General features: G+C 45.8%; 1 protein-coding gene across 5 annotated transcripts in view; it reads right to left on the reverse strand.

Annotated features, from left to right (window-relative positions):
* Positions 1 to 25,683, reverse strand: part of RGL3 (ral guanine nucleotide dissociation stimulator like 3) — a 319,494-nt gene that overhangs the window by 19,466 nt on the left and 274,345 nt on the right. The window lies entirely within an intron of this gene.

Raw genomic sequence — 25,683 nt, forward strand, 5'->3', positions numbered from 1 at the left:
TGGAGAGTAAGATGATCGTCTGCCTGCTGTGGTCTTTGCCGGAGAGGGATCAGGAAACCTCTCATCAGCTTCATCCAACTGTGGTCAGTATTGCCTGTAAACAGAGTGTTGTCCCTGCCACGGTGCTGCTGCTTTGGACAGTCAGCCACTTAACCTATGCAGATGTGATGTGTCATCTTTTTCAGCGTCACGTAGCCAACATCTACGGACATTCTTCGTCCAAGCTCCTTTAGAAATAGCTAATGATCTTCCAGGGTATACAGATGACACAAACCCATTTCTGGCTAGAAAAAAAGGTAAGCAAAAAGGCCAACATATTCCATTGCACGAAGGAGAGCTCCTGGGTCCTGAATGGAAGTAAGACTCAGGTCATGGTGTTTGGAAATGCAGGTTTCAAGGCTGCAGCCCCAATATGGCCATTGAATCGAAGAACATCACCCCTCCTTGCGACGCAAGTATGTTCTTGGGCATTATTTTCATTGTGGATCTTTCCTTTGTGCTGCAAGTTGATGCAGTCGTCAAGGACCTTAACTTGCAACTTTTTCAGGAGAATCATCCCACTCCTCTGATTCAATCACTATGGAGCTGACAAGAGCCTTGGTGATGGAATGATAAACCACTGTATGATGATGTACAGTGGCTTTCCAAAGAACCTGAACGACAGATTGCAAGATTGTACCTAAATGTGAAAAAGCACAGTCATACAAAATCAGCCCCGAATGATCTTCATTGGCTCTCAGTGGCGGCAAAGTTTAAGGTTCTTTACACTGTTCATAAGACCTTTGTCAAGCAAAGGTCAATTATACTTACATAAAATTACTACTACGAAGCCCCTGCACAAGGCAACGGCACACTCAATCACCCAACGAGCATTCTCTGTGGTCGAACACTAAAACAGGATCTTGGGAGTCCAGGATACGTAACGGTTGAATGTTTGACCCAAAGACTGATAGCAGAGCTAAACTACATTGTTTTCAGGAGTGGTATGAAAACAGAACTATTGTGACACACCTAAGATTGATCTATGTGCAACCCAAGAACACGATGAAAAAGAATAAAACACAGAATCAGCGACTGAGCTCAAACTTCCCAAACACACACAGATTCTGTGGCTGGTTGACAGTAGTATCTAGTATCTGAAAGGTGACACCTTCCAAAATAAAAATAAGGACTTCACAATAATCTACTAGTTTGGGGTTTTCCTTCTGAAGATGTTGCACAGGGGAGTCGGTCAGGGAACCATGCACAAAACCTGAGTATGCTCAGAGCAGTCTGCCTGTGGTTGATGGTCCATAGAGAGGGCTCCTTAGAGGGTGTGAAATAAATTCATTTTGTAACCTTCCATCAAACGATTTGCATGTATGTAAGGGTCTTAGGTGTTCCATTTTCATGCTGAATGGTCTGTATCTTCCATGTGTTTCCATTCCCTCCCTGTCCTCATGTCTTCTATCTCCTGTGTCCTCCTGTGAATTCTTTCAACAGTATCTACATGTCTCGGCCTCCCTCCTCTACTGTCCCCATGCCTTCTTGCCCCCTACACCGAGAACTCTCTCTTTAGCTCCCTACGCCTCGGTAACTGGTGAAACCTGTAAATGTTTTGCTTGAGTGAGCGCAGTAATTATTTTAATTTGAGATATTCGGAAGCATGTAGATTTGGCCAATAGTGACAGAACTCGCTCTTTTAAATGTAAAGAAAGCACTATTGTGTTTGGTAACAAAGATTCCACGCTCCTTTCGTCCTGTTGGACTTCTTGTTGCCTGGATCAACTGTTGTTTGATCAGGGGCTTTCTAAAGTAATTACACAACTTTATTGTCTGGACAACATAGCTCCTTGGTGGCTTGTGTGCTTTGGAGTAACACACTTTTCCAGATACTACTCCAATTTACAATGTAAACTTTGCATTACCTTTTGGATAAACTGGCAGGGTGTTCATATTTACACTGACGATAGAGCGTTTTTTTTTAACCATGGCTTATTTATAGCACATAATTGGAGACACTTGGGGGCATATTTATGAGCCCCTATCACCACCCAGCGCCACATTTGCAGCATTTACTTTGACGCAAATGTGGTGTTAAGGTGGTATTTCCCACACGCCATATTTACAAAGTGGTGCAATGCGCCACTTTGTAAACCCTTGTGCCACATTATGCCTGCTCCAGGCATAATGTATGCAAGGGGGGCTTTCCCCCATTACGGGGGCTGAAATAATGGCGCAAGGAAATATATGAGATTTCTTTGCACCATTTTTTTCGTCACTTTTACCGCCTGCAATGGGGGGTTCCATTATTTATAATGGGCCCCTATGTACTCTGCAGGAATAGCGCCAATATTTTGGCACTACTCCTGCAGAGTACATCCATAGTGTCACATAGATTGACGCTGTTGCCCCCTTCCCTGCACCATGGTGCGCCATATTTTAAATACGGCACACACATGGTGGCAGTAGGGGTTGCTAAGGGGCACAGGGAAAGTGGCGCTGCACTCGGTAGAGCAGCACTTTCCATAAATTTTTCCTAAATTTGTGTTTTTGTCTGGTCAAGTCATTGATGGACAGGGAATCACTTATTCCAGGTGAAGGGAAGGAGAGATCCCAATTGCCAACAAGATAAATACACTGATCTTTATGTTTGGTGCACACTGAACCCTGTTAGAACGGGTTGTATCCATCACCAAGAATTGTACCGACTACATCCCTTCATAGGGAACATGAATGCTTTCCTGTATGAACCAGTGCTCGGTCCATCATGATTTTCGTGTTGGTGTGGGTCTCAGATAATATATTATACAGTTTGTAGAAGGTCTAGAACCATGTGATGTGCAGTTTTTCAGGTTTCTCTAAATACCATCAGGCCTCCTCAATCCTGCGCTCTTGTCACTGGTTACTGAAAAATGCCAGGGTTCAATTTCTCAGCCGGACCTCCATGGACCAATGCATGGAGACATGGCACACAGGACCCGCCCAGGTGATACACTGCTGCTAAAAAAATAAAATGTACAAGCTCACATCTGGGTGCCAAGAGAATGTTTATTAGCAAACTTCTTGGAGGTACAGCTCTGTCGGTAGTGGACACAAAGCTCTGGTCTGAACATCTACTTGAGCTACAGGACATACCCAGTTTGAAACAGTGTAAGAAACACTTACTACTCATCTCTTACTCCGAGTGTAGTTAACCAAAACACAGTGAGTGGTGAACAGGAACAAGGATAAAGTCAATGAGAGGTAGCTGTATTCTGAACGGTTAATGCATTGTGATGTAGTGTTCTTTAACAAGGTGCATCATCTTTCCAAAACTGGAGCACCGCAGGGGCGGTCCCAATGGATACAGGGATGTTGTTCCAGATTCTGGGTGCATTGATGGAAAAGGCCTGATACCTTGTGTTTTATCTATTTTTTTACACTTTTTTATAAATGTATTTTGATTCCAGAAAATATCTATATAATGAAAATGTCACTTACCCAGTGTACATCTGTTCGTGGCATCAGTCGCAGTAGATTCGCATGTTCTGCAATAGCTCGCCATCTGGTGTTGGGCCGGAGTGTTACAAGTTGTTTTTGTTCGAAGAAGTCTTTCGAGTCACGGGACCGAGTGACTCCTCCTTTTGTCTCCATTGCGCATGGGCGTCGACTCCATCTTCGATTGTTTTTCCCCGCAGAGGGTGAGGTAGGAGTTGACTTGTAGTAATAGTGCCCATGCAATGGAGTGACTAAGTATGCACCTATTTAAGGTTGAGATGATACATATATAAATAATTGAAGGTAACTTCCAAACTGCTACAGGCTCCCGGGGAGGCGGGTGGGCACATGCGAATCTACTGCGACTGATGCCACGAACAGATGTACACTGGGTAAGTGACATTTTCAGTTCGATGGCATCTGTCGCTGTAGATACGCATGTTCTGCATAGACTAGTAAGCAGTTATTTCCCCAAAAGCGGTGGATCAGCCTGTAGGAGTGGAAGTAGTTTGAAATAATGTCCTTAATACGGCTTGACCTACTGTGGCTTGTTGTGCGGATAACACGTCTACACAGTAGTGCTTGGTGAATGTGTGAGGCGTAGACCATGTGGCTGCCTTACATATTTCTTGCATTGGGATGTTTCCTAGAAAGGCCATGGTAGCACCTTTCTTTCTGGTTGAGTGTGCCCTTGGTGTAATGGGCAGCTGTCGTTTAGCTTTAAGGTAGCAGATTTGGATGCATTTAACTATCCATCTGGCTATACCTTGTTTTGAAATTGGGTTTCCTGCGTGAGGTTTTTGAAATGCAATAAAGAGTTGTTTAGTCTTTCTGATGTTTTTTGTTCTGTCAATGTAATACATCAATGCTCTTTTGACATCTAATGTATGTAGTGCCCTTTCAGCTACGGTATCTGGCTGTGGAAAGAACACTGGAAGTTCCACTGTTTGATTTAGATGGAACGGTGAAATAACCTTTGGCAAAAATTTAGGATTGGTCCTTAGGACGACTTTATTTTTGTGTAGTTGTATAAAAGGTTCTTGTATAGTAAACGCCTGAATCTCGCTTACTCTTCTCAGGGAAGTAATGGCGATGAGAAATGCCACCTTCCAGGTTAGGAACTGTATGTCGCAGGAGTGCATGGGTTCAAAAGGTGGACCCATAAGTCTAGTTAGGACAACATTTAGGTTCCATGAAGGAACAGGTGGTGTTCTTGGTGGTATAATTCTCCTAAGGCCCTCCATGAATGCTTTAATGACTGGTATTTTATATAGGGAAGTTGAATAGGTAGTCTGCAGGTATGCAGATATTGCTGCAAGGTGAATCTTAATGGAAGAGAAAGCTAGGTTAGATTTTTGTAAGTGAAGCAAGTAACCCACTACATGTTCTGGAGTTGTGTGTAATGGTTGTATTTGATTAATATGGCAGTAGCAAACAAACCTCTTCCATTTACTTGCATAGCAGTGCCTGGTGGATGGCCTTCTTGCTTGTTTTATGACTTACATACATTCTTGGGTAAGTTGTAAGTGCCCGAATTCTAGGATTTCAGGAGCCAGATTGCTAGATTCAGCGATGCTGGATCTGGGTGTCTGATCTTTTGGTTGTGCTGTGTCAACAGATCTGGCCTGTTGGGCAATTTGATGCAGGGTACCACTGATAGGTCTAGCAGCGTTGTGTACCAGGGTTGCCTTGCCCAAGTTGGTGCTATCAATATGAGTTTGAGTTTGCTTTGACTGAGTTTGTTTACCAGGTAAGGAAGGAGAGGGAGAGGAGGAAAAGCGTAAGCAAATATCCCTGACCAGTTCATCCATAGGGCATTGCCTTGGGATTGTTTGTGTGGGTACCTGGATGCGAAGTTTTGGCATTTTGCGTTCTCCCTTGTTGCAAACAAGTCTATCTGAGGTGTTCCCCAGAGTTTGAAATAAGTGTTCAGAATTTGGGGGTGAATTTCCCATTCGTGGACCTGTTGGTGATCTCGAGAGAGATTGTCTGCGAGTTGATTTTGTATCCCTGGTATAAACTGTGCAATTAGGCGAATTTGGTTGTGAATTGCCCAATGCCAAATTTTTTGTGCTAGCAGGCTTAACTGCGTGGAGTGCGTCCCTCCCTGCTTGTTTAGATAATACATTGTTGTCATGTTGTCTGTTTTGACGAGAATGTATTTGTGAACTATTATTGGTTGGAAAGCTTTTAGTGCTTGAAAAACTGCTAGAAGTTCTAGGTGATTGATATGCAGTTTTGTTTGATGTACGTTCCATTGTCCTTGTATGCTGTGTTGACCGAGGTGTGCTCCCCACCCTGTCATGGAAGCATCTGTTGTTATTACGTATTGTGGCACTGGGTGTTGGAAAGGCCGCCCTTTGTTTAAATTTATGTTGTTCCACCACAGAAGCGAGAGGTAAGTTTGGCGGTCTATTAACACCAGATCTAGAAGGTGACCCTGTGCTTGAGACCACTGTGATGCTAGGCATTGTTGTAAGGGCCTCATGTGCAGTCTTGCGTTTGGGACAATGGCTATGCATGATGACATCATGCCTAGGAGTTGTAATACCATCTTTGCCTGTATCTTTTGTGTTGGATACATGCGTTGTATGATGGTGTTGAAATTTTGAATTCTTTGTGGACTTGGAGTGGCTACTCCCTTTGATGTGTCTATTATGGCTCCCAGGTATTGTTGTACCTTGCGTGGCAGAATTTTGGATTTTGTGAAATTGACGGTGAACCCGAGTTTGAAGAGGGTTTGTATGATCTGATTTGTGTGATTTGAGCACTGTATGAATGAATGGGCCTTGATTAGCCAGTCGTCCAAATATGGGAACACATGTATTTGCTGCCTTCTTATGTGTGCAGCGACTACCGCTAGACATTTGGTAAAGACTCTTGGTGCGGTTGTTAATCCGAAAGGCAGTACCTTGAATTGGTAATGTATTCCTTTGAATACAAACCTTAGGTATTTCCTGTGCGATGGGTGTATTGGTATATGGAAATAAGCATCCTTGAGGTCTAAAGTTGCCATGTAGTCGTGTAGTTTTAGCAATGGCAATACTTCTTGTAGTGTGACCATGTGGAAGTGGTCTGATTTGATGAAAGTGTTCACTACTCTGAGGTCTAGGATTGGTCTGAGCGTTTCGTCCTTCTTTGGTATCAGAAAGTACAGTGAGTAAACTCCTGTGTTTATTTGTGTGTCTGGCACTAATTCGATTGCATTCTTTTGCAATAGTGCCTGCACTTCTATCTCCAGGAGATTGGAATGGTGTGTTGTTAAATTTTGTGCTTTTGGTGGTATGTTTGGAGGGAATTGTAGAAATTCTATGCAATAACCATGTTGGATAATTGCTAGAACCCAAGTGTCTGTAGTGATTTCCTCCCATGCTTTGTAATAATGACCTATTCTTCCCCCCACTGGTGTTGTGTGGAGGGGGTGAGTGACATGTGAGTCATTGTTTAGTAGTAGGGGTTTTGGGGCTTTGAAATCTTCCTCTATTTCTAGGGAATTGCCCTCCTCTATATTGTCCCCGAAAACCTCCTCTATACTGTCCCTGGTAAGTGGACGGTGTTGCTTGTGAGGTGCTGGCTTGTGTGCTTTGACCCCGAAACCCCCCTCGAAAGGGCGTTTTACGGAATGTGCTGTAATTCCCTCTGCTCTGCGGGGAGTAGAGTGCGCCCATGGCTTTGGCAGTGTCCGTATCTTTTTTGAGTTTCTCAATCGCTGTGTCCACTTCTGGACCGAACAGTTCTTTTTCATTAAAAGGCATATTGAGAACTGCTTGTTGAATCTCTGGTTTAAATCCAGACGTTCGGAGCCATGCATGCCGTCTGATAGTTACAGATGTATTAATTGTCCGTGCAGCTGTATCTGCAGCGTCCATGGAGGAACGTATCTGGTTGTTGGAGATGGTCTGTCCCTCCTCAACCACTTGTTTCGCCCTATTTTGGAAGTCCTTGGGCAGATGTTGAATGAGATGTTGCATCTCGTCCCAGTGGGCTCTGTCATAGCGCGCAAGTAGTGCCTGGGAGTTCGCGATGCGCCACTGGTTTGCAGCTTGTGCTGCGACTCTTTTACCAGCTGCATCAAACTTGCGGCTTTCTTTATCTGGGGGTGGTGCATCTCCAGATGTGTGAGAGTTGGCCCTTTTCCTAGCTGCTCCTACAACAACAGAGTCTGGTGGCAGCTGTGTAGTGATGAAAACCGGGTCCGTAGGAGGCGGCTTATACTTCTTTTCCACCCTTGGTGTGATTGCCCTACTTTTGACCGGCTCCTTAAATATGTCTTTTGCGTGCCGGAGCATACCAGGGAGCATAGGCAGGCTTTGGTAGGAGCTGTGGGTGGAGGAGAGTGTGTTGAACAAGAAATCATCCTCGACCTGTTCTGAGTGGAGGCTTACGTTATGAAATTGTGCTGCTCTAGCCACCACCTGAGAGTACGCGGTGCTGTCTTCTGGTGGAGATGGCTTTGTAGGGTAGGCCTCCGGGCTGTTATCTGACACTGGGGCGTCGTATAGGTCCCATGCGTCCTGATCTTGGTCACCCTGGCTCATGGTGGTGTGAGCTGGGGAGTGAGATGGAGTTTGTGCTGGTGAAACGTTAATCACGGGCGGAGGAGAGGGTGGTGGTGTAATTCTTTTAACCACTTTTGGTTGTGGTGCTTGCTCCGTCTGGAACTCCAACCTTCTCTTTCTCCTAATGGGGGGAAGGGTGCTTATTTTTCCTGTCCCCTGCTGAATGAAGATACGCTTTTGCGTATGGTCCACATCAGTTGCTTGTAGCTCTTCCTCAAACCTATGCTTTTGCATTTGGGAGGTTAGCGAGTGCTCTTCTGTATAAGAGCCTGAAGCTGGGTCGCTTGCAGTTTGTTTCGGCGTCGAAACTTTGTCTGCGTGTTTTTTCGGCTCCGAGGTGACTTTTTTCCTTTTCGGGGCCGAAACCTCTCGGCGTCGATCTGTTTCGGTGCCGCTGTCTCGGCGTCGAGCCGTGTCCACACCGGCATCTCGGTGTCGAGGCTTGTCTCCAGCACTTTCTCGGTCCCGAGAAGGCTGCGTGCCGGTGTCTCGACCGGAGTCGGACGATCTCGGCACTGTTTTGGCCTTTTTCGGTGCCGACGGTCGGTCACCGAATTTATGGGTGGAGCCATGGCCTGGTGGCAGTGGCGTCCCCTGGGCCTTGTAAATGTTTCTTTGTGTGGTTTTCGACGTCTTACTCACGGTTTGTGTGTCGTCGAATCCTTCGGAGTCTGAGTCTTGGAACGAGAAGGTACCTTCTTCTTCCTGTTCCTCGAACTCCCGTTGGGCTGTCGGTGCGGACGCCATTTGAAGTCTTCTGGCTCGACGGTCTCGGAGTGTTTTTCGGGACCGGAACGCACGACAGGCCTCGCAGGTGTCTTCGCTGTGCTCAGGTGACAGGCACAGGTTGCAGACCAAGTGTTGGTCTGTGTAGGGGTATTTATTGTGGCATTTGGGGCAGAAACGAAACGGGGTCCGTTCCATCGGCGTTCTTCAGCACGCGGTCGGGCCGACCAGGCCCCGACAGAGGATCGAAAAACTACCCCGAAGGGCACCGGAGCTCTTCGATCTTCGATGCGGTGTGAAATCTAAGTACGCCGATCCCGAACGCAACAATACCGACGAAAATCTTCCGAAATTAGCTAATTTTCCGTTCCGAAACTCGGAGCGACAGGAACACGTCCGAACCCGATGGCGGAAAAAAAACAATCGAAGATGGAGTCGACGCCCATGCGCAATGGAGACAAAAGGAGGAGTCACTCGGTCCCGTGACTCGAAAGACTTCTTCGAACAAAAACAACTTGTAACACTCCGGCCCAACACCAGATGGCGAGCTATTGCAGAACATGCGTATCTACAGCGACAGATGCCATCGAACAGAACTTTAGTCAGCTGAAGGCCTTTCCACATGTAGAAACGTATCACCTTATTAGAGTGGTCTCCAAACTTTTTAATGCCGCGACTCCCAGTTAAAAAATAAAAACATTTGGGCCCCCACTCAGAATTTTTCACAATTGTTTCATAAAAATGGCAGTGTTTAAATATGTCTAAACCTATTTAAACATTGCAGTTTAGTACTGTTACCTTTTAAAAAATGCAATAACAAGCTTCCGCTTAAAGCAAATGCATGTTATCTGCATAATGCTTTTTTTGGCCATTGTCTGGCGCCCCCCCGGGGACACCTGAGGCCCCTCTAGGGGAGCCTGCCCCTCAGTTTGAAGACCTTTGCCTTATTATAAGTTAAACGCGCTGCTGCTGTTTATGAACAAAGCCATTTGAAGGCACCAGGGCACACCCGCATCTGTCAAAGGCTGATATTCTTGCATAATGGCCAGAATTAAGAGGCCAGAGATTTGAATGTCGTGTGCAGCCCGACGCTAGTTGGACCGCAGCATTTGTCAAAAAGATGGTAGGTAACCGAATTATAATGAACAGCTCAGCAGCGTGAGAGTACATTTCATTAAAGTTAAAAAGAAGCACTGTTGTCATCGTATCAGAGGGGTTCACACCAAGGGCACGGAAGAACATTAGAGAAGAAATGTGGCCATTAGCCAATACTAAAAGTAAACTGGTCAATCACTCTCACGGAAGGCCAGTCGTTACACAGTAAACCCTGCAGGGGTCGTAGTTCCACAGTCCGTGATTGTCTTTATATCGGAATTGGACTTGCTGGAAAACAGGTGTTTGGTACAAACTTTGGCACCACACGGTAAAACTAGTTGAATCGTGGTTGCTATAATTAAGGACAGCAACGTGAATTACGCCCCCTTTACAGGCAGGCTTGCCAAAGGCTGTAATTCGATTTTTCTTTATTTGTATTGGGCCGCCAGCCCGCCGGGTGCTGCACGTTGAGCAGTATGGGCCATGTGTGATCTGCCAACTATGGGAACTCTGCAGCAGGATGACAACAAAATTGATCTCTGTCTATGAAAGAGCAGCAACACTAGCACAGCAGAACTATCAGCTCTGCATTGTGCACACAATGCCCAGGGAGCCACTTGCATGAATGAATGAATGACTGGTAAATATCACCACATGTTCACTAAGAGGCATCTTAACACTAGGGATGGTGAAAGGGCTACAAGAAGGACCAACCTAACTACTGAAGAAGTTGGCTCTTTAAGGCTTTAAGAAAGGATGTGTGGTTTGGGATGGCACACATCTGTGGTGGCAAGTGATGCCAAAGTTTAAGGCATGGTACAGTAAAAGCTCCACCTTCCATACATGTCAGCCTACAACGAGGGACTGATGACATGAGGTGAGATACTAACCAGAAAAGCATGAAGGGATGTAACATGAAATACGGGTCTGAATAGTAGGGGCACCAGTCCAGGGTTCTACACTGAGTTCAATTTACAACAGGTGTCAGACATATGTTCAAATCTTTGCAACCTAAAAAACTGTCTGACAGCCACGTTCTGAGGCAGTGTGGCCTGGATAACAAGCGTTGACATAGCTGGGTGTAGACAGGATGGAAGCTCCTACCACTGAGGCTCTCATCTGCATGGGGTAGGAGGAGGATCTTTCCTAAATGTCTTCAATGGAAAAAGCATTGGCAAAGTCAACAGGTCTCGGCAATCTGCGAGATACAGGCATTGGCAATGTTAATGCATTTGTGTGTATCAATAAGCAATAAAAACTGCACCAGAGCCATACACAAATGCATTCACATTGCAAATGCCTATAGCTCTCGCAACCCCCCAATCTTACTGACCACGTTACTAACCTGTTTACTATTTTGCTTTTTTTGTGTTATGGTTTAGCATCTTGCATAAGCAGACAGATATCCGGGTACAGGGCAATACACCATATATATATGTGTATATATATATATATATATATATATATATATATATATATATATATATATATATGGAAAATGTCACTTACCCAGTGTACATCTGTTCGTGGCATTAGACGCTGCAGATTCACATGCTGTGCACATCCCGCCATCTGGTGTTGGGCTCGGAGTGTTACAAGTTGTTTTTCTTCGAAGAAGTCTTTTCGAGTCACGAGATCGAGGGACTCCTCCCATTTCGGCTCCATTGCGCATGGGCGTCGACTCCATCTTAGATTGTTTTCCCCGCAGAGGGTGAGGTAGGAGTTGCGTATGCTAGTAATAGTGCCCATGCAATGGAGTGAATACGTATGTACATAATGTAGTTTAAAGTAATATATTTACAAATTTACAAATGTTCAAGATCAACTTCTAAACGGCTACAGGCTCCCGGGGAGGCGGGTGCGCATGTGAATCTGCAGCGACTCATGCCACGAACAGATGTACACTGGGTAAGTGACATTTTCCGTTCGATGGCATGTGTAGCTGCAGATACACATGCTGTGCATAGACTAGTAAGCAGTTATCTCCCCAAAAGCGGTGGTTCAGCCTGTAGGAGTTGAAGTTGTTTGAAACAATGTTCGTAGTACTGCTTGACCTACTGTAGCTTGTTGTGCTGTTAACACATCTACACAGTAGTGTTTAGTAAATGTATGAGGCGTAGACCATGTCGCTGCCTTACATATTTCGGTCATTGGAATATTTCCTAGAAAGGCCATGGTAGCACCTTTCTTTCTAGTTGAGTGTGCCTTTGGTGTAATAGGCAGTTCTCTTTTTGCTTTAAGATAACAGGTTTGAATGCATTTAACTATCCATCTAGCAATGCCTTGTTTAGAAATTGGATTTCCTGTATGAGGTTTTTGGAAAGCAATAAATAATTGTTTTGTTTTTCGAATTAGTTTTGTTCTGTCAATGTAGTACATTAACGCTCTTTTGATGTCTAATGTATGTAGTGCTCTTTCAGCTACAGAATCTGGCTGTGGGAAGAACACTGGTAATTCTACTGTTTGATTCAAGTGGAACAGTGATATGACTTTTGGTAAAAATTTAGGATTTGTCCGTAGAACTACTTTATGCTTGTGTATTTGAATAAATGGTTCTTGTATGGTAAATGCTTGAATCTCACTTACTCTTCTTAGAGATGTGATGGCAATTAAAAATGCAACTTTCCATGTTAAGTATTGCATTTCACAAGAGTGCATGGGCTCAAAAGGTGGACCCATGAGTCGTGTTAAGACAATGTTGAGGTTCCATGAAGGAACTGGTGGTGTTCTTGGTGGTATAATTCTCTTTAGATCTTCTATAAATGCTTTTATGACTGGTATCCTAAATAGAGAAGTTGAGTGCGTAATTTGCAGGTAAGCTGAAATTGCTGTAAGATGTATCTTAATGGAAGAAAAAGCTAGCTTTGACTTTTGCAGATGTAGTAAGTATCCTACGATGTCTTTGGCAGATGCGTGTAAGGGTTGAATTTGATTATTATGGCAGTAATAAACAAATCTTTTCCACTTATTTGCATAGCAATGTCTAGTGGTAGGTTTCCTAGCTTGTTTTATGACCTCCATACATTCATGTGTAAGGTCTAATTGTCCGAACTCTAGGACTTCAGGAGCCAGATTGCTAGATTCAGCGATGCTGGATTTGGATGTCTGATCTGTTGTTTGTGTTGCGTTAACAGATCTGGTATGTTTGGTAGTTTGACATGAGGCACTACTGAGAGGTCTAGTAGTGTTGTGTACCAAGGTTGTCTTGCCCATGTTGGCGCTATTAGTATGAGTTTGAGTTTGTTTTGACTCAACTTGTTTACTAGATATGGAAGGAGTGGGAGAGGGGGAAAAGCGTAAGCAAATATCCCTGACCAACTCATCCATAACGCATTGCCCTGAGACCGATCTTGTGGGTACCTGGATGCGAAGTTTTGGCATTTTTCGTTTTCCTTTGTTGCAAATAGATCTATTTGTGGTGTTCCCCAACTCTGGAAGTAAGTATTCAGTATTTGGGGGTGAATCTCCCATTCGTGGATCTGTTGGTGATCCCGAGAGAGATTGTCTGCTAACTGATTCTGAATTCCTGGAATAAATTGTGCTATTAGGCGAATGTGGTTGTGAATCGCCCAATGCCATATTTTCTGTGCCAGGAGACACAACTGTGTTGAGTGTGTGCCTCCCTGTTTGTTTAGGTAATACATTGTTGTCATATTGTCTGTTTTGACAAGAATGTGTTTGTGGCTTATTATGGGTTGAAATGCTTTCAGCGCTAAAAATACTGCCAATAGTTCTAAGTGATTTATGTGAAACTGTTTTTGGTGAGTGTCCCATTGTCCTTGGATGCTGTATTGATTGAGGTGTGCTCCCCACCCTATCATGGAGGCATCTGTAGTGATTACATATTGTGGCACTGGGTCTTGGAAAGGCCGCCCTTGGTTTAAATTTATACTGTTCCACCATTGAAGCGAGGTGTATGTTTGGCGGTCTACCAACACCAGATCTAGAAGTTGACACTGTGCCTGTGACCACTGTGATGCTAGGCACTGTTGTAAGGGCCGCATGTGCAACCTTGCGTTTGGGACAATGGCTATGCATGAGGACATCATGCCTAGGAGTTTCATCACCCTTTTGACTTGTATTCTTTGATTTGGATACATGGCCTGTATTACTTTGTGAAATGCCTGAACCCTTTGTGGACTTGGAGTGGCCATCCCTTTTGCTGTGTTGATTGTCGCCCCTAAGTATTGCTGTGTTTGACATGGCAGAAGGTGTGACTTTGTGTAGTTGATTGAGAAACCTAGTTTGTGAAGGGTTTCTATGACATACTTTGTGTGTTGTGAACACCTTTCTAGCGTGTTGGTTTTGATTAACCAATCGTCTAGGTACGGGAACACATGTATTTGCTGCCTTCTGATATGTGCAGCTACGACTGCTAGGCACTTTGTAAAAACTCTTGGCGCAGTTGTTATTCCGAATGGCAACACCTTGAATTGGTAATGTATCCCTTGGAATACAAACCTCAAGTACTTTCTGTGTGAAGGATGTATCGGTATATGGAAATATGCATCCTTTAGGTCTAGTGTTGTCATGTAGTCTTGTTGTTTGAGTAGTGGGATTAGGTCTTGTAATGTCACCATGTGAAAGTGATCTGATTTGATGTAGGTATTTAATGTTCGGAGATCTAATATAGGTCTCAGACTCTTGTCTTTTTTGGGTATGAGAAAGTACAGAGAGTAAACTCCTGTTCCTTTCTGGTGTTTTGGTACTAATTCTATTGCTTCTTTTATTAGCAATGCCTGAACTTCTAGTCCTAGAAGATCTATATGTTGTTTTGACATATTGTGTGTTTTCGGTGGGACGTTTGGAGGGAATTTGAGAAATTCTATGCAATAACCATGCTGGATAATTGCGAGTACCCAAGTGTCTGTTGTTATCTCCTCCCAATGTTTGTAAAATTGGCTTAGTCTCCCCCCCACAGGTGTTATGTGTTGGGGATGTGTGACTTGGAAGTCACTGCTTGTTTTGAGGGGTTTTGGGGCTTTGGAACTTCCCTCTATTTTTTTGGAATTGTCCCCCTCTATATTGCCCCCGAAAACTTCCAGCTGATATTGGCTTTGATAAGTGGGCCTTGCTTGTGAGGTTGTGACTTCTGTAGGTTGACCTCGAAACCCTCCCCTAAATTGTGTCTTGCGAAATGTGCCTCTGCTTTGTGGGGAGTAGAGTGTGCCCATGGCTTTTGCGGTATCAGTATCTTTTTTGAGTTTTTCAATAGCAGTGTCGACCTCCGGCCCAAACAACTGCTGTTCATTAAAGGGCATATACAGCACAGCTTGTTGTATTTCCGGCTTGAATCCTGACGTACGCAACCATGCATGTCTCCTTATTGTTATTTCAGTATTTACTGTCCTTGCAGCCGTATCTGCTGTGTCCATTGATGACCGTATCTGATTTTTGGAGATACTTTGTCCTTCTTCTACCACTTGTTGTGCCCTTTTCTGGAACTCTTTGGGTAAGTGTTCTATGAAATGCTGCATTTCGTCCCAATTAGCTCTATCGTATCTTGCCAAAAGTGCTTGTGAATTGGCAATACGCCATTGGTTTGCTGCTTGTGCTGCAACTCTTTTACCCGCAGCATCGAATTTGCGACTCTCCTTGTCTGGAGGTGGTGCATCTCCCGAGGTATGAGAGTTTGCTCTCTTACGAGCTGCCCCAACAACCACAGAATCTGGTGTTAATTGCTGCGTAATATAAACAGGGTCTGTTGGTGGTGGCTTGTACTTCTTCTCCACCATTGGAGATATGGCTCTGCCTTTTATAGGATCTTGAAATATCTGTTTGGAATGTTTTATCATTCCTGGGAGCATAGGTAAGCTTTGGTATTGGCTATGAGTGGAGGAGAGTGTATTAAACAAAAAGTCATCCTCAATTGGTTCTGAATGCAAGGTGACGTTATGAAACGCAGCTGCCCTTGAGACCACCTGCGTGTAGGATGTACTGTCTTCAGGTGGCGACGGCCTCGTAGGGTAACAGTCTGGGCTGTTATCTGATACAGGAGCATCATAAAGGTCCCATGCATCAGGATCATCTGACTCATTGCAGTATGAGTCGGGGATTGCATCAGTGGTGGAGTGGCTACTGGTGATGTGTGCATTGATGGTGGTGGAGATGGTGGTGGAGTTGTTTGTCTTGCCACCTTTGCCTGTGGCTGCTTGTCCTTTTCTTGAAAGGCAAGTTTTCTTTTTGTCTTAATTGGGGGAAGAGTGCTTATCTTCCCTGTGTCTTTTTGAATGTGGAGCCTTCTTTGAGTGTAGTCTGGCTCAACAGATTCAAGTTCCTCTCCGAACTTATGTCCTTGCATCTGGGAGGACAATCCCTGTTCCTCTGTGTAGGAACCTGTTTTCGGTTCTGAGGCTGGATGTTTCGGAATCGAAATCCTTTCGGTCGCCTTTTTGGGCTCTGAGGAAACCTTCTGTTCGATGGCATCTGTCGCTGTAGATACACATGTTGTGCATAGCCCGCCATCTGGTGTTGGGTCGGAGTGTTACAAGTTGTTTTTGTTCGAAGAAGTCTTTCGAGTCACGGGACCGAGGGACTCCTCCTCTTTGTCTCCATTGCGCATGGGCGTCGACTCCATCTTCGATTGTTTTCTTTCCGCCATCGGGTTCGGACGTGTTCCTTTCGCTCCGGGTTTCGGAACGGAAAGTTAGCCAAATATCGGAAAAATTACATCGGTATTGTTGCGTTCGGGATCGGCTTAGTTAGGATCAACACCGATTCGAAGAGTGAAGAGCTCCGGTACCCTTCGGGGTAGTTTTCGATCCCCCTTCGGGGCCTGGTCGGCCCGACCGCGTGTAAACCAACGCTGATGGAACGGACCCCGTTCCGTTTCTGTCCTAAATGCCACAACAAATACCCGTATACAGACCAACATTTGGTCTGTAACCTGTGCCTGTCACCTGAGCACAGTGAAGAGACTTGCGAGGCCTGTCGTGCGCTCTGGTCCCGAAAAACACTCCGTGACCGTCGAGCCAGAACACTGCAGATGGCGTCCACGCCGACAGCTCACCGAGAGTTCGAGGAACAAGAGGAAGAAGAACCCTTCTCGTTCAATGATTCGGACTCCGAGGAATTCGACGCCCAAAAAACTGTGAGTAAGACGTCGGTTGCCAGCACACAAGAAAAGTGACAAGGCCCAGGGGACGCCACTGCCATCAGGCCATGGCTCGACCCATAAATTCGGTGACCGACCGCCGGCACCGAAAAATGCCGAAATGGTGCCGAGATCGTCCGACTCCGGTCGAGACACCGGCGCGCAGCCTTTTTGGGACCGAGAAAGTGCTGCTGAAAAACATCGGCGCCGAGATAGCGGAGCCGAAACTGCCCGACGCAGGGACAGCGGCACCGAGGAAGATCGACGCCGAGAGGGTTCGACTCCGAAAAAGAAGAAGGTCACCTCGGAGCCGAAAAAGAGTACAGACAGGGTTTCGGTGCCGAAACAACCCGCAACCGACCCAACTACCGGTTCCTATTCAGAGGAGCAATCACTGTCCTCTCAGATGCGGAAGCATAGATTTGAGGAAGAGTTGCAATCCACCGCAGTGGACCACACTCAGAAACGTATTTTTATACAGGAAGGAACAGGGAAAATAAGCACCCTTCCCCCTATTAGGAGGAAAAGGAGACTGGAGTTTCACTCAGACCAAGCACCACAATCTAAAATGGTGAAAAAGGTAACTCCGCCACCCTCTCAAAAGGTAACTCCGCCACCCTCTCCTCCACCTGTAACTAACGTTTCACCGGCACAAACTCCATCACATTCCCCGGCTCACACCACCATGAGCCAAGGTGATCAGGACCAAGACGCTTCGGACTTATACAACGCCCCAGTGTCGGACAACAGTCCAGAGGCGTATCCTACAAAGCCCTCACCACCGGAAGATAGCACAGCATACTCACAAGTGGTGGCTAGAGCAGCAGAGTTCCACAACGTGTCCCTACACTCGGAACCAGTCGAGGATGACTTCTTATTCAACACCCTCTCTTCCACCCATAGCTCCTACCAAAGCCTGCCTACGCTCCCAGGAATGCTTCGGCACGCAAAGGAAATCTTCAAGGAGCCGGTCAAGAGCAGAGCTATAACACCGAGAGTGGACAAGAAATATAAAGCACCTCCCACAGACCCTGCTTTCATCACCTCACAGCTGCCACCAGATTCCGTCGTAGTAGGAGCAGCTCGCAAGAGAGCCAACGCCCACACATCTGGGGATGCACCGCCCCCAGATAAAGAGAGCCGCAAGTTCGCTAACTCTCAAGCACTACTTGCGCGCTATGACAGAGCCCATTGGGACGAGATGCAACACCTCATTGAGCATCTACCCAAAGAGCTACAAAAGAGGGCGAAACAGGTGGTTGAGGAAGGACAGAACATATCTAATACTCCGATACGCTCCTCTATGGATGCAGCGGACACGGCTGCAAGAACAATTAACACTTCTGTGACTATAAGAAGGCACGCATGGCTACGAACGTCTGGTTTTAAACCAGAGATACAGCAGGCAGTGCTCAATATGCCATTCAATGAGAAACAACTTTTCGGACCAGAAGTAGACACGGCGATTGAGAAACTCAAAAAGGACACTGACACTGCTAAAGCCATGGGCGCACTCTACTCCCCGCAGAGCAGAGGCACTTACAACACCTTCCGCAAAACAACCTTTAGAGGGGGGTTTCGGGGTCAAGCCACACAAGCCAGCACCTCACAGGCAACACCGTCCAGCTACCAGGGACAGTACCAAAGGGGAGGCTTTCGGGGCCAATACAGAGGACAATTCCCTAGGAATAGGGGAAAATTTCAAAGCCCCAAAACCCCTACAACCAAACAGTGACTCACATGTCACTCATCCCCTCCACACAACACCAGTGGGGGGAAGAATAGGTCGGTATTACCAAGCATGGGAGGAAATAACTACAGACACTTGGGTCTTAGCAATTATCCAACATGGTTATTGCATAGAATTTCTACAAATCCCTCCAAACATACCACCAAAAGCACAGAGTTTATCAAAACAACATTCAGACCTTCTGGAAATAGAAGTTCAAGCATTATTGCAAAAGAACGCAATAGAACTAGTACCAAACACACAAATAAACACAGGAGTCTATTCACTGTACTTCCTAATACCAAAAAAGGACAAAACACTGAGACCAATCCTGGACCTCAGAACACTAAACACCTACATCAAATCAGAACACTTTCACATGGTCACGCTACAAGAAGTGTTACCATTGCTAAAGCAACAGGACTACATGACAACCTTAGATCTCAAAGACGCGTATTTCCACATACCAATACATCCGTCGCACAGGAAATACCTAAGGTTCGTATTCAAAGGAATACATTACCAATTCAAGGTATTGCCCTTCGGTTTAACAACTGCACCAAGAGTCTTCACAAAGTGCCTAGCAGTAGTGGCTGCACACATCAGAAGGCAGCAAATACACGTATTCCCGTATCTAGACGACTGGCTAATCAAGACCGACTCACTGACAAGGTGCTCGCACCACACAGATCAGGTCATGCAAACCCTCTACAAACTCGGTTTCACCATCAACTATGCAAAATCACACATTCTGCCATCCAAGGTACAACAATACCTAGGAGCCACAATAGATACAACAAAGGGAATAGCCACTCCAAGTCCACAAAGGGTTCATAATTTCCAAAAGATTATACAACGCATGTATCCAACACAAAAGATACAGGCGAAGATGATATTACAACTACTAGGCATGATGTCCTCATGCATAGCCATTGTCCCACACGCAAGGTTGCATATGCGGCCCTTACAACAGTGCCTAGCATCACAATGGTCTCAAGCACAGGGTCAGCTTCTAGATCTGGTGTTGATAGACCGCCTAACATACCTCTCGCTTCTATGGTGGAACAACATAAATTTAAACAAAGGGCGGCCTTTCCAAGACCCAGTGCCACAATACGTGATAACAGCAGATGCTTCCATGACAGGGTGGGGAGCACACCTCACTCACCACAGCATACAAGGACAATGGGACGTACATCAAAGAAAGCTGCATATAAATCACCTCGAACTACTAGCAGTTTTCCAAGCATTAAAAGCATTTCAACCAATCATAACTCACAAATACATTCTTGTCAAAACAGACAACATGACAACGATGTATTATCTAAACCAGTGGTTCCCAAACTTTTGATTTCTGTGGACCCCCACTTTAACATTAGTGGAACCCTGGGACCCCCACTGAATCATCATTGGAATCCGGGGACCCCCGCCTGAGTCATTACTGGAAGCTGGGGACCTAATTTGTCAATATTTGTTAATTTTCTAGGCTCTCGTGGACCCCCTGAGAAGGCTTCGCGGACCCCCAGGGGTCCCTGGACCACAGGTTGGGAACCACTGATCTAAACAAACAGGGAGGGACACACTCGACACAGCTGTGCCTGCTGGCACAAAAAATATGGCAATGGGCAATTCACAACCACATTCGCCTAATAGCACAGTTTATTCCAGGGATCCAGAATCAACTTGCAGACAATCTCTCTCGAGATCACCAACAGGTCCACGAGTGGGAAATTCACCCCCAAATTCTAAACACTTTGGGGAACACCTCAAATAGACTTATTTGCAACAAAGGAGAACGCAAAATGCCAACACTTCGCATCCAGATACCCACACAGGCAGTCTCAAGGCAATGCCCTATGGATGAACTGGTCAGGGATATTTGCGTACGCTTTTCCCCCTCTCCCTCTCCTTCCATATCTAGTAAACAAATTGAGTCAAAACAAACTCAGACTCATACTGATAGCACCAACGTGGGCAAGGCAACCATGGTACACAACACTGCTAGACCTATCAGTAGTACCCCACGTCAAGTTGCCCAACAGGCCAGATCTGTTAACGCAACACAAACAACAGATCACGCATCCAAACCCAGCATCGCTGAATCTAGCAATCTGGCTCCTGAAATCCTAGAATTCGGACACTTAAACCTCACACAAGAATGTACGGAAGTCATAAAGCAAGCCAGAAGACCATCCACTAGACACTGCTATGCAAGCAAATGGAAAAGATTTGTTTGCTATTGCCATCATAATCAAATTCAACCATTACACGCGTCTCCAAGAGATGTAGTGGGTTACTTACTACACTTACAAAAATCAAACCTGGCCTTCTCTTCCATTAAGATACACCTAGCAGCAATATCTGCATACTTGCAGATTACCCATTCAACTTCACTATTTAGGATACCTGTCATTAAAGCATTTATGGAAGGCCTCAAAAGAATTATACCACCAAGGACACCACCCGTTCCTTCATGGAACCTCAACATCGTCTTAACAAGACTCATGGGTCCACCCTTTGAACCTATGCACTCTTGCGAAATCCAATTCCTAACATGGAAAGTCGCATTTCTCATCGCCATCACATCTCTGAGAAGAGTAAGTGAAATTCAGGCGTTTACAATACAAGAACCTTTTATCCAACTACACAAAAATAAAGTAGTCCTAAGGACCAATCCTAAATTTTTGCCAAAGGTAATTTCACCGTTCCACCTAAATCAAACGGTAGAGCTACCAGTGTTCTTCCCACAGCCAGATTCCATAGCTGAAAGGGCGCTACATACATTAGACGTCAAAAGAGCACTAATGTACTACATTGACAGAACTAAAACATCAGAAAAACTAAACAACTGTTTATTGCATTTCAAAAACCTCACGCAGGAAACCCAATATCAAAACAGGGTATAGCCAGATGGATAGTTAAGTGCATCCAAATCTGCTACCTTAAAGCAAAAAGACAACTGCCCATTACACCAAGGGCACACTCAACCAGAAAGAAAGGCGCTATCATGGCATTCCTAGGGAATATTCCAATTCACAAAATATGTAAGGCAGCCACATGGTCTACGCCTCACACATTTACCAAGCACTACTGTGTAGATGTGCTATCAGCACAACAAGCTACAGTAGGTCAAGCCGTACTAAGAACCTTATTTCAGACTACTTCCACTCCTACAGGCTGAGCCACCGCTTTGGGGAGATAACTGCTTACTAGTCTATGCACAACATGTGTATCTACAGCGACAGATGCCATCGAACTGAAAATGTCACTTACCCAGTGTACATCTGTTCGTGGCATCAGTCGCTGGAGATTCACATGTGCCCACCCACCTCCCCGGGAGCCTGTAGCCGTTTGGAAGTTAGCTTCAACTTTGTACATTTGTAAATATATTAAATCTTAGTTAGGTACATACTTATTCACTCCATTGCATGGGCACTATTACTAACAAACAACTCCTACCTCACCCTCTGCGGGGAAAACAATCGAAGATGGAGTCGACGCCCATGCGCAATGGAGACAAAGAGGAGGAGTCCCTCGGTCCCGTGACTCGAAAGACTTCTTCGAACAAAAACAACTTGTAACACTCCGACCCAACACCAGATGGCGGGCTATGCACAACATGTGAATCTTCAGCGACTGATGCCACGAACAGATGTACACTGGGTAAGTGACATTTTCATTTTGGTGTCTCGGTGTCGAACCATTTCGGTGCCACTGTCTCGGTGCCGAATCTGCTCGGAGCCGCTGTCTCGGGCCCGAGATTGTTGTGTGGCGGTATCTCGACAGGAGTCGGATGACTTCGCCACATGCATGCCCTTTTTCGGTGCCGATGATCGGTCACCTATTTTTCGGGTTAAGCCATGGCCTGTTGGCGGTGGCGTCCCCTGGGCTTTTGTTGTTTTCTCGTGAGTTTTATGTTTCGACGTCGTACTCACGGTTTTTGGCGTTTCTTCGGGATCGAGCTCGTCCGAGTCCGATTCCTGGATGAAGAAGGTTTCTTCTTCCTCCTCGAAACGCCCTTGTCCTGTCGGCGCCGACGCCCTCTGCAGTCTTCTCGCTCTTCGGTCTCTTAGTGTCTTCCTCGACCGAAAGGCTCGACAGGCTTCACAGGTATCCTCCTTGTGCTCTGGAGACAGACACAAGTTACAGACCAGATGCTGATCTGTATATGGATACTTGTTATGACATTTTGGGCAGAAGCGGAATGGGGTCCATTCCATCAGCCTTGAAGAGACACGTAGCCGGGCCGACCAGGCCCCGACGGGAGGATCGAAAAAACCCAGAAGGGCCACCGGAGCTCTTCAAAAGTCGGTGTCGATCTGTTGTAACTAACCCGATGCCGAACGCAAACAATACCGACGATTTTTCCGAGATTCTAACTAACTTTCCGACCCGAAACACGGAGCGAAAAGCAACACGTCCGAACACGATGGCGAAAAAAAACAATCTAAGATGGAGTCGACGCCCATGCGCAATGGAGCCGAAATGGGAGGAGTCCCTCGATCTCGTGACTCGAAAAGACTTCTTTGAAGAAAAACAACTTGTAACACTCCGAGCCCAACACCAGATGGCGGGATGTGCACAGCATGTGTATCTGCAGCTACACATGCCATCGAACATATAGGTATATACAGGAAGGTAAGTCACGTCACCTGACGATAAAAGAAAGGGCGAGCAATGTCACCTCGTGACAAGGAAAGGGAAAATGGCAGACTTTTACGAAACCTTTAGACCTCCAAACATTTATTTTTTTCAAATTAAGCAATAGAGAGACCTAGGCAAATGGGAGAAATGTCCTTAAAATCCAGGGGTCTTGCTTCTAAAGTGAAGTCCTAATGCAGGGGGTATTGCCTTCCTTGCCAAAGGTTTTGCTTTGCTCTTTGATGATGGCAACATTGCCCACTTTCTGCTTAAGCAGATGGCTTCTGTGCTTCATTTATCCAGCTGAGAGGCAGATAACTAATTTTTAACTAAGTAGCTTTAGGATTAAGGAAACTGGAGGACTCCCACCACTCCGTGCCACTTCCTATGTCTAATGTCTCTCAATGCTTAAGGCTACAGTAAAGTAAAAACAAGCATTTTCAATGCAACGGGACTCACATTTGTTCGAGTTAGAGCTATAAGCGTTGTAAAACAAAAAAAAAAACGCACGCGATTGCGCTATGTAAAATGCAGCGCGATCGCGCTGCGTGGAAAATAAACAGATAAAGTTATCCGGACTCCAGGCTGACAACATCGAGCCTTGTATGTTTTTGGTACTTTACCGGTGCTGTGTAGGTGGTCTAAACACCGGAAAAGGCATGACGTATGCATGCCTTTCACAAATGAAAGCAAGCGGATTTTAAAAGGCAAGCCCACGAACCAATGTAAGTGACTGACGTGGCATGGGCGTGGTTTCAAGCCCAAAGAGAGATTACAGAATGGACAGAGCACTTTGTACTCGCCCATAAAAAGGAAAAACAAGTGGTAATGGGTTAACATTCCGCTGTTAAAGAGTTACACTGGAATTAAACATCAAAGCATCAGACTGGAATGATGCTGTACTCTTGATCACTGACACAGCACGGGTTTCCATGGGTGGCTGGGAAATGTGGACATGACACCCCTGCAAAACTGTGGAACCCAGGGTCCTCTCAATCTTCAAGCAGTCAGGGAGACGCAAGTTACCAGAACACAGCGCCCAAGCAGCTGTCTACATATGCGGAGCCCGGGATCTCGGATGCATGAGTTGTTCACAGCGCCTCAGCAGCTGCCTGTAACACTGCTCACAAAGCCCAAGCAGCTATCTGAAAGTAGTACACGGTGCCCAGGCAGCCACCAAAATAAGCAAGCATGCAGCACCACAAAGCAGCTGCTTGAACAATTAATAAGCGGCGCCCCAGGTAGCAACAAAAATTAACAAACAAACTGTGCCCCAAGCAACCGACTGAACAATGAATACAAGGCACCTCAGACAAAAAAAGACGTGGCGCCCCAGGCAGCCGATAGTTAATCAATATGCTGTGCCCCAGACAGCCATATAGACAAATGCCACTTGAATATTCAATTTGCGGCGCCCAGACAGCCCTCTGAATAATACAACACGCAGTGCCTAGGCAACTACTAATGTGTGTATTTGTAGAGCGCTGCTTGCGCTCCTAACCTGTGGCAGGACTGTCATCCATTTGAAAACCAAAAATGTAGTCCCCAAACAATGCAAGAAAATGGCCACAGCGTATGTTTAGTAGTAGTTGGGAGGTGCGCTCAGGGAGGGCTTAACACTGCAAGAGGCATGACGTATGCATGCACTTAACAAACGGGGAGAACGCAAAATGGAGCAACGATGGTGCCAGCAAATGGCAAGCCTATGGGCGGGATGAAGCCCCAGATGTAGATACAGCATGTCTTGGTTCGAGACAGCGCATGCACGCCGTCTAGAGGCAGACCTAAATAGCACGCAGAGGCCACTGAACTTGCTGCTCTACTCACATTGATGCCCACATCCCTCCCTGCATGCTCATGTAAAATGTGCTGATACAGCCCACAGGAATCACCAGGAGCTGTGGACTATGAGCACACAATGTTGAACAGATGACTCCCCACCTCCTTGTGGTGTACAGTGCAGACAATGCACATAGCGATTCACTGAACCCTGTGCTGTGTGCTGTGCTGTGCTTCATTAATTATACCTTATTGTACCTTGTGCTGACATTGTGCACATGAGCCCCTGTAAACGCCTCTAGAATGTATACTGGGGTTGGGACATTGTGAGCACAAAGCATAGGAACACATCAGGGAGACTATGGGCTTTATGTGACCCAGGGTATGCACTGGAGTTCTGTGGGCTCACTCATCACTTCCTTCGCATGTTCCAGTGCTCTGTGCTCACAATGTACCAACCCCAGTGTGCTCTTGTACATTGTGTTTGCAGTACCCTAAGAGCTCAGCAGTAGCTTTACGCAATGTGCATACAGTACCAAAAGAGCTCCCTGGCATGCTCCGGTATCCTCTGCCCAAAACGTCATCAGAACCACCTGCTTGTG

This window comes from Pleurodeles waltl, chromosome 4_2 (genome assembly GCF_031143425.1).
Source record: "Pleurodeles waltl isolate 20211129_DDA chromosome 4_2, aPleWal1.hap1.20221129, whole genome shotgun sequence".
NCBI classification, from domain to species: domain Eukaryota; kingdom Metazoa; phylum Chordata; class Amphibia; order Caudata; family Salamandridae; genus Pleurodeles; species Pleurodeles waltl.